Genomic DNA, 10,751 nt, shown 5'->3' with positions numbered 1-10,751 from the left:
AGTTTTCCATTGGAGATACCTAGCAATCTTTTTTGTTTATTTCAAATTTCCTCATAATAAAAATTAGAAAGAAAAAATAAAAAGAAGAGAGGAAAGAAGGGATAAAAAAGAAAGAAAAGGAAGGAAGGAAGGAAGGGAAAGAGAGAGAAAGAGAACCCATTTTAAATCTACACAGATAGAACCACTGATGACATTTTGGTGTGTTCTTTTTCCCAGAAACAGATCTTTAGAGTTGGACAGCATAACACTGGGTACTGTTCTATGGACTCCTTTCACTTAAAAAAAAAAAAAAAAATATATATATATATATATACATATATATGTATAAGAATAGTGAACCTTTTCTCATACCCAACACTCTTGTACAACCTGATTTTTACATGATATGGATGTACCACAGTATGCTTACCTAATCCACTGTTGCTGCATATTTTTGTGAGTTTTCCTACTGTAGATAATGGCACAAGAAAAAAACGTGGACAAGTATCTTTGCACACATCTCTGATACTTTTCTTGGGAATTCCTAGAAGTAGAGTTTCTGGGTCAAAAGCTAGGTGCATTTTGATATATGTTGACAGATGTTGCTAAGTTGCTTTACAGACATGCTGCACCAACTCTCAAATCCTGCCAGAATGTGTGTAATTATGCCCGTTCCTCCACACCCTAGCCCCAACCCAGAGCATTATATTCGTCTTAAGCTTTGCCAATTCAATGGGCTAAGACGGGTGTTTTTTCCTTGTTTTAAATCTGCATTTTCAAAACTATTGAGGTTAAATTCTTGAATCAGCTAAAATAAACACTTTATGAAACTGTGGGAATGCGGATGGAAGGAATAAAAGACAGAATTATTTCTTCCCTCTCTTTGTCTTTAGTTTGGAAGGAGGACTTTTGACAACCAAATGAACAGAAATTCTCATTTTGAAAGGAAAGAACAAGACTAAAAGTATAATGCAGAAATTTGTTTTCAAGAAACTTCTAAGAAAAAAAAAATCAAGCATACTCAAAATGTATCCATGGAAAATAATTTCTAAATTGTGGAAACGAGAAGTAGCATCAACATTTAATTGGGGGGAGAGGTGCATTTGGTTAATAATGAAGCTTTAACACTTCTTATTGAATTCTGATTTAGTGAGATAAAAGGCATCTGTGTGCTGAATTATACATAAAGGGAACAGTTTGTAGATTATTCTTGCCTGTGTCTACTGGTGTGTACTGTATAATTTAGGCCTTAATATATTTGGAGTCCTTTTTCTTTTATTGTGCAGAAGTTGAATGAATACTCTCCTCCCCAGTAATATTTGTTCAATTTTATTTATATGTGAAAACTGAAATATGGAAGGTTAATTTCCAGTTCTGCATCCCTAAGAAATATACACGAATAATTTTGGATCTGTTTCTAATATTCTGCATAGTTTCAGCAAGATGAAGGAGAGTGATATAAAAATATATGATTTTACTGTCAGAGTGAAAATCTCTAAAATGGATCCAAAGGGAACATCGACATGGATTGAAGGAAACTGACTTTACTTCCATTACTCCTGCCTCTTATATTTTCCTTCCACTTGGCTGAGTCAAGGGTTGGGATTAGGGACCAAAGCCACAGTCTCACCAGGTCCCTGGATAACTGCCAGAGGACAGAGTCATGGAGGAGATGAGCAGGGGAGAAAGCAGGTGAGTTAATACTCATTCTGCCACCCAGAATTCCTTCCACGGATACCCACTGGTGACCTTGTGCAACTTATTTAATGTATCACAGCCACCAGTTCTCTGTAAAATGGAGTTCGTAACTACCATTTAAAGATGGCTGTGATTGGCGCGCCTGAGTGGCTTAGTCGGCTGAGCACTGGGCTCTTGCTTTTGGCTCAGGTCATGATTTCAGGGTCCTGAGATCAATCCCCACAGTGGGGAGTCTACTTGAGGATTCTCTCTCACCCTCTATTTCTCCCCACCCCCACTCACGTTCTTTCTCTCTCTAAAATAAATAAATAACCCTTTAAAAAAAATAAATAATGGATATACAGGCCTTTCCCAAATTGATACTCTAATGAAACTAAATTATGAGACATCTGTTTGGCACGATTACATCAGCCGGCGATGGAGCAATTCCTCATTTAGTTTGTTTGAAACACAGAAATTTCTCTGTTCTGATGAAGGAAAAATGTAGAGTTAAGTGCATTCTCAACTGGAAAAGAAGAAGTGCTTCTGTCTAAGAATTGATCAAAATACAGCTTCTTAAACAGATGTAAAAAGATGATATGTTTGTTTCAAAGGGCAGCATTAGAGTCCTACGCTAGAGATGAATTCCTGAGAAAAAGAAAAAAGTTATATCAACAGGCTCTTATTTGGAGGGGGCTGAAATCCCTCACACTATACTATTATCATTAATTTTATGTTAATAGGGTTTGTTTACTTAAGTTTCTACTATTACATGTGCTTTGTGGATTTTTGAGTTGAGGGATTAACTCTGGCCTATGGCCCCTAATTGGATATTGTCTGATTATTAATATTCATTTTTCCAGAGAGATTTGCCTCACAGAATTAAAAAAGTTGATGAGTCAACAGTAGCTACTATTCCCCTCTGATTTATAAGCATGAAAGAATATGTAATTCAAACATGACCCTCATAAACAACCCTAGTATCATTATTATAAAACAAAGCTCAATGTTCTGCTTCCAGTTCTTACTTTTCAGAATATTGAGTAAAATGGGAATTACTGACTCAGTAAATCTCATGAATTCTTTTGGCAAATGTGTGGCTTACTATGGATTCAACTGTCTATCAATAGATCTATGTTAAAATTTTTCTATATTAAAATTTGAGTGGGAAGGGAAGGAACTGTTTTTCTTTGCTTAATGGAGAAGGCAATTTTATAGAAGAAAAATAATCCATTCATAACCAAAATATAAATGGGCTACCCTCAGTGAAGAAGAAATACTCCCTCAAAAAAGGCCAGCTCTATAGAAATTCACAGCCTTTTGTCAGAACTGATTAAGAAAAGAAGATGAAAGAAAAAAATTGGTAGTTTGGGCAGAAACCTTCAGCGTAGACAGGAAAGAAAGAAATGAGATGAGGAAAATCAACCAGGAGAAAATCAAAATAGTCAAGATGAATGAAGGACAAATATTAGTCAGAATTTTATCCATGGAAAGGCAAATGTACATGTCTCTATACATCTATATATCTCATTGTCCATGATCAAATACAGTAAAAAAAAAAAAAGTACAAAGAAAGATGTCTCTCTTGATAAAAATACTGTGTCTGGTTTTTATTTTCACATGGTTTAAGTAAAGGTCTGTGAATTTCTGAGATCAGTCACTTAAAGGAAGAAGATTGCTTCATAAATTCCAGCCGATAAGATGAAAAGAAGACAGGTCTTTACAACTTTTTTTCAGTCAGTTTCAATATGATTTTTAAATAACTTTTATAAAAAGCTAGAAAAAAATCAAATAATGATGGGGAAAGTCAATTTATAAATTGAAATATAAATATATAGAGGAAATATTGATGAGGATTTCTATTAAAACACATGTTAAAAAATTACCTTTCCCCATGAATTGTTTTACTCTCTGTGCATCTTCATTTCTCTTTGGGAAAACCAACAGGTGTCAAATCCAAATATATTTGCAGTCTTCCTCAAATGTGTTCCAAGAGCTACCTGTCATCTGTGAGAGACCAAGATCAAGTGACAACAAATCTAGGATTTAGGGTCTGGGATTATGACTTTCTTCCAACAGAGGGACTGATCCCCCAAATACCTTAGAGAGTTATTAAAAGTCTTTCAACAATGTGTCCATCAATTGTGTAGTGATTCATCTCCAGACTTACATATTTAAAGAGACTGTAATCTGTGTGTCTCGTGGGACCTTATATATATGCACCGTAACTCAGAATTTCCTAACTTCTTGATTTGGAACCTGGACCCTTTTAGCAACTGAAAAAATGGAAGTCTAAGAAATTAACAATCATCCTAGTAAAAACTTTCACCACTCAAAATCTACATTTGAATTTAGAGATGGATTTAAATCTTCTTAGTAGCCAGGGAAAACTCACCCCTCTGTGCTCCTCCTGGTTGCTTGGGGATGTAGGTTCACCCGGATTCAAATATGTGGGTCTGTGGTCACAGATTATGAGAGAGAGAGAGAGATATGAATTTTCTTCCCACCTGATGGGAGCACCTATAAATAGATGTGTATCAACCCAAAGTTTGGATTTACAGAAAACAATTTTCTATTTCATGACTCCATTTGGCTTGACAGTAGGTAAGAACCAGCTCTTGCTAACAGAGTTAGCCTAATGGGTTATGAATAATGAATCTTAAGTCATCGGAACTAAACTTCTTATGCTTAAGTTGTGAAGACCAACATAGGGCCCCCTGGGTGGCTCAGTCATTTAAGCATCTGCTTGTGGCTCAGATCATGATCCCAGGGTCCTGGGATGGAGCCCCAGCCTCCCTGCTCAGCCAGGGAGCCTGTTTCTCCCTCTCCTTCTGCCTGCCAATCCCCCTGCTTGTGCTCTCTCTCTCTGTGTCAAATAAATAAATAAAATCTTAAAAAAAAAAAAAAAGACCAATATAGGTTCTGTTAATCACTCAGTAATAATCCAGGTTTTCTCACTTACGCCGACCCCACCGATGTCCTAGAATGGCCTTTTGCGATCGTCATGTACTCTATGAAGATCAGTTCAAAAATAATGATCCAAACATTAACATGACAGACAGTAGTGTTTTCTTTTTAATATTAAATGTTTTTAAAAAGCATATGAGTCTGATATTAGAAGAAAATATGATATTATGTGTATTGTCTCTGGTGACTTGTTTTGAAAATGTGTACAGCAATATGAGATTGTAAACACAAATATTAACTAATAAAATATTTCTGTTTTACATTCTAAAATTGCAGATAATACATAACTCATTTAGTTTTTTGAAAACCAAATAACCATGCTCCTGTAATTAATGCTTTTGATTAATAAGACACTGCAATACCTGTAAGCTAAATTTGTCTGTAAATGTCTTGAGATATACAAAAAGTCAGATATAAAAATTATTTGATTTTTCAGAGAATTATTTCAAAAGACTTTGCCCAGATTCAGAGATATTAGATTATCAGACTCCATGGATTCCAGTTGATTTAATTTGTATATTAGTTTATTATTACACATCTACTTACAAGGCTGGTCCACTGAGTTATATTTTTAATCCATGGCTATGTTCCATAGCCTCTTCCTTATCACAGATGCCTTTTATTCATGATGAGATTTTATAAATATTTAGAATACTGAAGCAAAATTTTTTCAGTACAAACTATCCTCTAGCAAGTCTTTCCAGGTGCTTTTAAACAGCATCCTTTGTCCCCAAGCAGACAGCTGACACCCTCCCATGGCATCGTGAGAAGGGTTCTGCACATCTATCCACTACCTATCAGTGCAAGGCTGAGTAGCAAAGGGATTCAGAGCAAAACTCTGGAAGCAGTATGCAATTTCCTCGCTGGCACAATAGGGGTAATAATAGAACCCATCTTGAAGTATTGTTTTGAAGATTAAATGAGCTAACATAATCAGAGCTTTAGAACAGTATCTGGCCAATAGAAAATACTTTGTAAGTATTCACCATTATGATTATTTTCGAGTGGCAGAGGACCTATGTTCCAGATTGCATTTGCTTAGAAGGTTGACATGTAACGGTTAAGAATCAGAACTTGGGAGGCTCCTGCATGGCTCAGATGGTTAAGCGTCCAGCTCTTGGTTTCGCCTCAGGTCCTGATCTCACGGCTCATGAGAAGGAGCTCCGTGTCGGGCTCTGCGCTCAGTGGGAGTCTGCTTGGATATTCTCTTCCTCTGCCCCTTCTCTTGCTCTTTCTCTCTAAAATAAACAAATAAATCTTTACAAAAAAGAAAAAGGAAAAGAAACTTTGCAGCTAAACTGTGTTGATCCAAGTTCTACTTCTTCCCTTATGAGCTATGCGACCTTGAGGAAGTTACTTAATCTCTCTGAGGAAGTGCCTCAGTTTCCCTTTGTGTAAAATGACACCAACTACAAAACTTACAGAGTTGCTACGAGGATTAGGTAAATTGTTATATTTAAACAGTGCCCAAAACATATAATAAAATCTGAGTAAATATTACCTGCTACACAAGAAACATTAGCATTAGTACTATCATTATTTTTAATTTTTAACAACTCTGCATCTCTCACTCAAACCCTTCACTGACCAGGTCAGCTCTCCCTAACTTCTACTTACCCTTGCCATGGTTCTATTTTACATTTCTGTCTATGATACTCTGATAAACATGTCTCTCATGAAGCTCCATGAAGGCAGGGGGCTTAGGGCTGGTCTTTGCACACCATTTTTTCCCCCAGACTCTGAGGGTGTGGCATATGGTCAGCCCTCAATAAATCTCAGAGAATGAATTCTATCAAAGGCTCTAATTTCAGCAATTCGTCTTGCTAACTCAAACACAGAGCTTGTAAAATAAATGGGGTGGTGCCAACCAAGCAGGACGTGGGGATTACGAAGTCAGAATTTGCCCTCAGCTTGAAGGTTGCACGGCCTTTATTCTCCTAACATGGTTTATCTTTGTACGCTACAGGCCCTGACCTAGCCACAGCTCATTGTCTTCTGTGCCCAGTTCAAAGAACATGAGTCTTCCTACTAAGCCAGGACTCACCTTCTCCTCCTTTTCAAAGTCTATACCACCCCCATATATGGTCCAGCTTCAGTTCTGCTCAGGTAGCTCCTGACTCTAATCCCAAAGCCACCTGTGGCCATATCATTTTCCCTCAGGCTACAAGTTCGGGTCACTCCAGGGTCCATTTACCCTTTCTCTCTACACAGCTGTATGAGCTCTCCCATCTCCAGGGGGCTGCCCTGTTTCTAGGATCTCACTGCAGCCAGCAGGGGCAAACCAACAGATTAGAAAATCCAGCTTAATCGAAATTGTGAACCTTGTCAAATTCAAATAACAGAGCTAGGCAGAAATGCTAGCCTCTTTCCACCCAGCAAAATAAACCAAGGTTAAGTAATTAAGCTAAAAGGTTTTGTTGTTGTTGTTGTTGTTGTTGTTTTAATAAAACTACAATAGAGAGGAAGGAAAAGAAAATATTTGTTGAAATATTGTTCAGCAGAGGAGCAAGGAGAACAGGCACCTCATTTTCATGAGCATCCAATGTGCAGTAGGCATAAAATCATACAGTTAAATTACAGAATACCAACACTTCAATCATGCATACATACATACAAACAAGATGTTTAAAAAATAAATGTAACCTTATTTCAAATCGTCAGTGCTTCCCTCCAGAATAAATTTAACAATTTAGTCCTTAAAACCTTGGCAGAGTTTTTATAAAAGGACAAGCAATTTGAGTCTGTATTTCAGATACTAAATATATAAACTATATTTAAAATGTCTATACAGCTCCTCCTCAACTTACGACGGGGTTACATCCCCATAATCCCGGCCTAAGTGGAAAATATCCTAAGTGGAAAACGCATTTAATACACCTTAACCTCCCAAACATCACAGCTTAGCCTGGCCCCCCTTCAACGTGCTCTGAACACTTACCTTAGCCTGCAGTTGGGCACAATCATCGAACCCAAAGCCTGTTTTGCAATAAAGTGTTGACTGTCTCATGTAATTTACTGAATGCTGTACTCAAAGTGAGCCACCCAGCAGAGGTAGAAGTGCAGCCTGGCTATCAAGCGTATCCACTGTTTCCTCCCATGGTAGTCTGCTGACAGGGAGCTGCCGCCGCCCAGCATCACGAGAGAGGATCCGACCCCATGTCACCAGCCTGGGATAAGATCCAAATTCCAAATTCCAAGTACGGTTTCTAGGAATGTATGCAGCTTTTGCACCATCATAATGTCAAAAGATCATAAGTGCAACCATCCTAAGTCGGGGACCGTCTGTATTTTAAACATCACAGCACTGCTTGCTCTCACAAATAAAACAAACGGGACATTATAACTCAACACAGGCTAGTTTGAGCCAGTTGGTCATGCTTGTGTTGTTCGGCCAGATTTAACACCTCTGGTATTACTATTTTGTAAGAATTAAAAAAAAAAAAAAACTCATCCAGACAATTTGAAATATCTGCAACCACCTGGCCAACTGAGCACATAAACTTTCTTTTGCCCAGTAATTCTAAGTTGTAGATAGAGATAAGATATAGGCAATAGAAGGTCCTTTCGTTTTTTTGGTTTTTTGTTTTTTGTTTTGTTTTGTTTTTCACAAATGTTTCCTCTTGCTTCCCTCTAAGACATGGTTTTCACCTCTGTCCAGAATTCTAGGCAATGGGTGACAATCTCGCCTAACATATCAGGAAAAGGAAACTGTGATGAGAACTCTATGATGAATAACAGTTAAAGGTAAAGTTCAAACCCATTGCAATTCTTCCTCATAACAATAATTAATTGAAATAGTTTAAACAGACACTGACATAGAAAAGGAAGTGAATTTTGGAGTATGTATTAAAAACATAGATTATTGACTCAGGAGACCATAAGGAGGCCCTTTCATTATCTTCAGGAGTTATTGTATGAAAACACTTTTGGAAAGTTTTTTAAATGAATATTATTGACCTGATAGACCACAATAGTTCTAAGCAGGGCATTAGTATCCATCTGCAAGCAAGTATTTATATTGTTTAAAACCATTATTGGCATTTGTGCAAAAATCTCTTTCAACTCTAGTGGAGAGGTTGCCTGAGTGGCCCAGTAATATCCATTTAGAAAAAAGAAGTCAAACTCACTCTTCCTTATCTCTTCAAAGCAATGAAACTATATACTGTAATAGATTTATTTCTCATTAAATTATATTGGATGCTTTGTTTCCTTTGATTTAGGTCTTTTCTAATGTAATCAAATGCCAAAAATAATGTAGAGTGGGCTTTTTTGGTAAGAAAATTAAATTGACCTGCCCATTAACTTGTTGAGCGGTTAGATTTGGTCTTCGTGGTAGTAGATTACATCTGCCATCAATTACTTAGAGCTAGAGGAGATTGAAATTTATTTTTAGTATCAGCGCTGGCCATTGCTATGTGGGCAAAACCGTATCTGCTTCATGTTTTACCGGTTATATGCCCACTCCCCTGAAGTAACAGAGCAACTCAGATATCCACTGCTGGGTTCCTACTGGGTCGTATAAATGGGGACTGTGTGTGTTCCTGGTATTTGACAAGTATGCAATGTTGGTGGCTTGAAAAACAAAGTGCTGAAAGCGACATGATATCCCTGTCACTCAAGCGTAGTCTGATCTCAAGATCTATTACGTGCTTACTAGGCTGTGAGCCCCTCAGATTCAGGTTTATGTCTTTATTAGCTTGGAGTCTTTGGCTGCAAGCATCAGCAATGAGCTCTGGCTAAATGAAAGGAAAAAGAGAAGTTAGTGGAAGAATAAAAAGGTACTAACAGAGAGGACAAAACAGAAGGCAGAAAGAGCAGGTTTTCAATAATCAGGAATCAAGAAACACTAGAAGGTTTCAGAGACAGGACCTACTCAAGGACTGTCCCCTCTATCCTCCTTGCCACCAACTTGGGAATGAAGGGACCAGTTCAAACCAATTTTTGGTCGGGACGTTCCTCTCCTCAAAGCTTATCACTCTAGGAGAGAGTGTCCACCTGACTGCCTCTAGGTCTTATGTCGACACATTGCGTACTCCAGGATGATGAAAGGGAAGACCCTCTGTGTAGCCTTCAGCTTCTGGAGCGGGACAGGGAGTCTTTGATTTACCACCCAGCCAAGGTTTCCAAAAGAGGAGGGAAGTTCATGTCCCAAAAGGAAATCAGGGGCCTCTTACAAAGGGGAATGGATATTAGGTTGCTAGAAATGTCCACACATAGTAGATACTCAATAAATATTTTCTAAATGAATGAACAGGGGAGAGGAAGGAAGGATGAACATTGTGAGGGAGGCATAACAACACTTACTTCCTTCTATTATGGTCAAAAGCAAGTCAGATAATGGTGATCACAGTCACAACAGGCATTCAAATGCACCTGGCAGTTTTCAGCAAAGCAAATTTACGTGAACCTTATCTTCAAATTTTCTTGCATTATGAAATCAGAGAAAATTGTCAGCTTATAGTATAGATTCCTGGATATGTTAAAAAGGAAGCACACTTATAATAGTTTAAAAGGCCTACAACTTTTGTTGAAAATGTTAACATCACTCACAATATTAGGAACTGTGTTTTCCCATCACATTCACATAAAGTGAGTTAATATTTTTTCTTTCTTTTTTTAATAATGATAGTAAAATGAAACCTGGCATTTATCGGTAGTGTTATTATTAAAATTATACTTATGGGGCCACCTGAGTGGCTCAGTCGGTTAAACGACCGACTCTTGGTTTCAGCTGGGTCGTGAATTCAGGGTCATGAGATCGAGTCCTGCGTCATGCTCATGCTCAGCACAGAGTCTGCTGGAGATTCTCTCTCCCTCTCTCTCCCTCTCAATTAAATAAATAATCTTTAAAAATAAAATAAAATAAAATTATACTTATGAAAAACCACATTTTTAAAAATCTTTATATTTCCTCATTGCTGAAACATCTTAAGTCCTTTTCTCATCCTGAGTATAATACCTGGATTTAAGAATCATAGAAGAGGAGCGCCTGGGTGGCTCAGTCGTTAAGCGTCTGCCTTCGGCTCAGGTCATGATCCCAGGGTCCTGGGATCGAGCCCCGCATCCGGCTCCCTACTCGGCGGGAAGCCTGCTTCTCCCTCTCCCACCGCCCCCCCGCCGCGTGTGTT

At 37.9% G+C, this 10,751-nt stretch overlaps 1 long non-coding RNA gene across 1 annotated transcript in view; it reads right to left on the bottom strand.

The window, feature by feature from the left end:
* Nucleotides 1–4,952: 4,952 nt before the first annotated feature.
* Nucleotides 4,953–10,751, bottom strand: part of LOC145722876 (uncharacterized) — a 182,604-nt gene continuing 176,805 nt past the window's right edge. The window contains exon 3 of the long non-coding RNA XR_014147453.1: nucleotides 4,953–5,861. This is a non-coding gene — a long non-coding RNA (uncharacterized LOC145722876). The remainder of the gene's footprint in view (nucleotides 5,862–10,751) is intronic.

The sequence above is a fragment of the Leptonychotes weddellii genome, chromosome 8 (genome assembly GCF_054177405.1).
Source record: "Leptonychotes weddellii isolate Sample4059 chromosome 8, ASM5417740v2, whole genome shotgun sequence".
NCBI lineage: Eukaryota > Metazoa > Chordata > Mammalia > Carnivora > Phocidae > Leptonychotes > Leptonychotes weddellii.
Note: the sequence above shows the minus strand (reverse complement) of the source record. Positions and strands in the feature narration are given on the sequence as shown.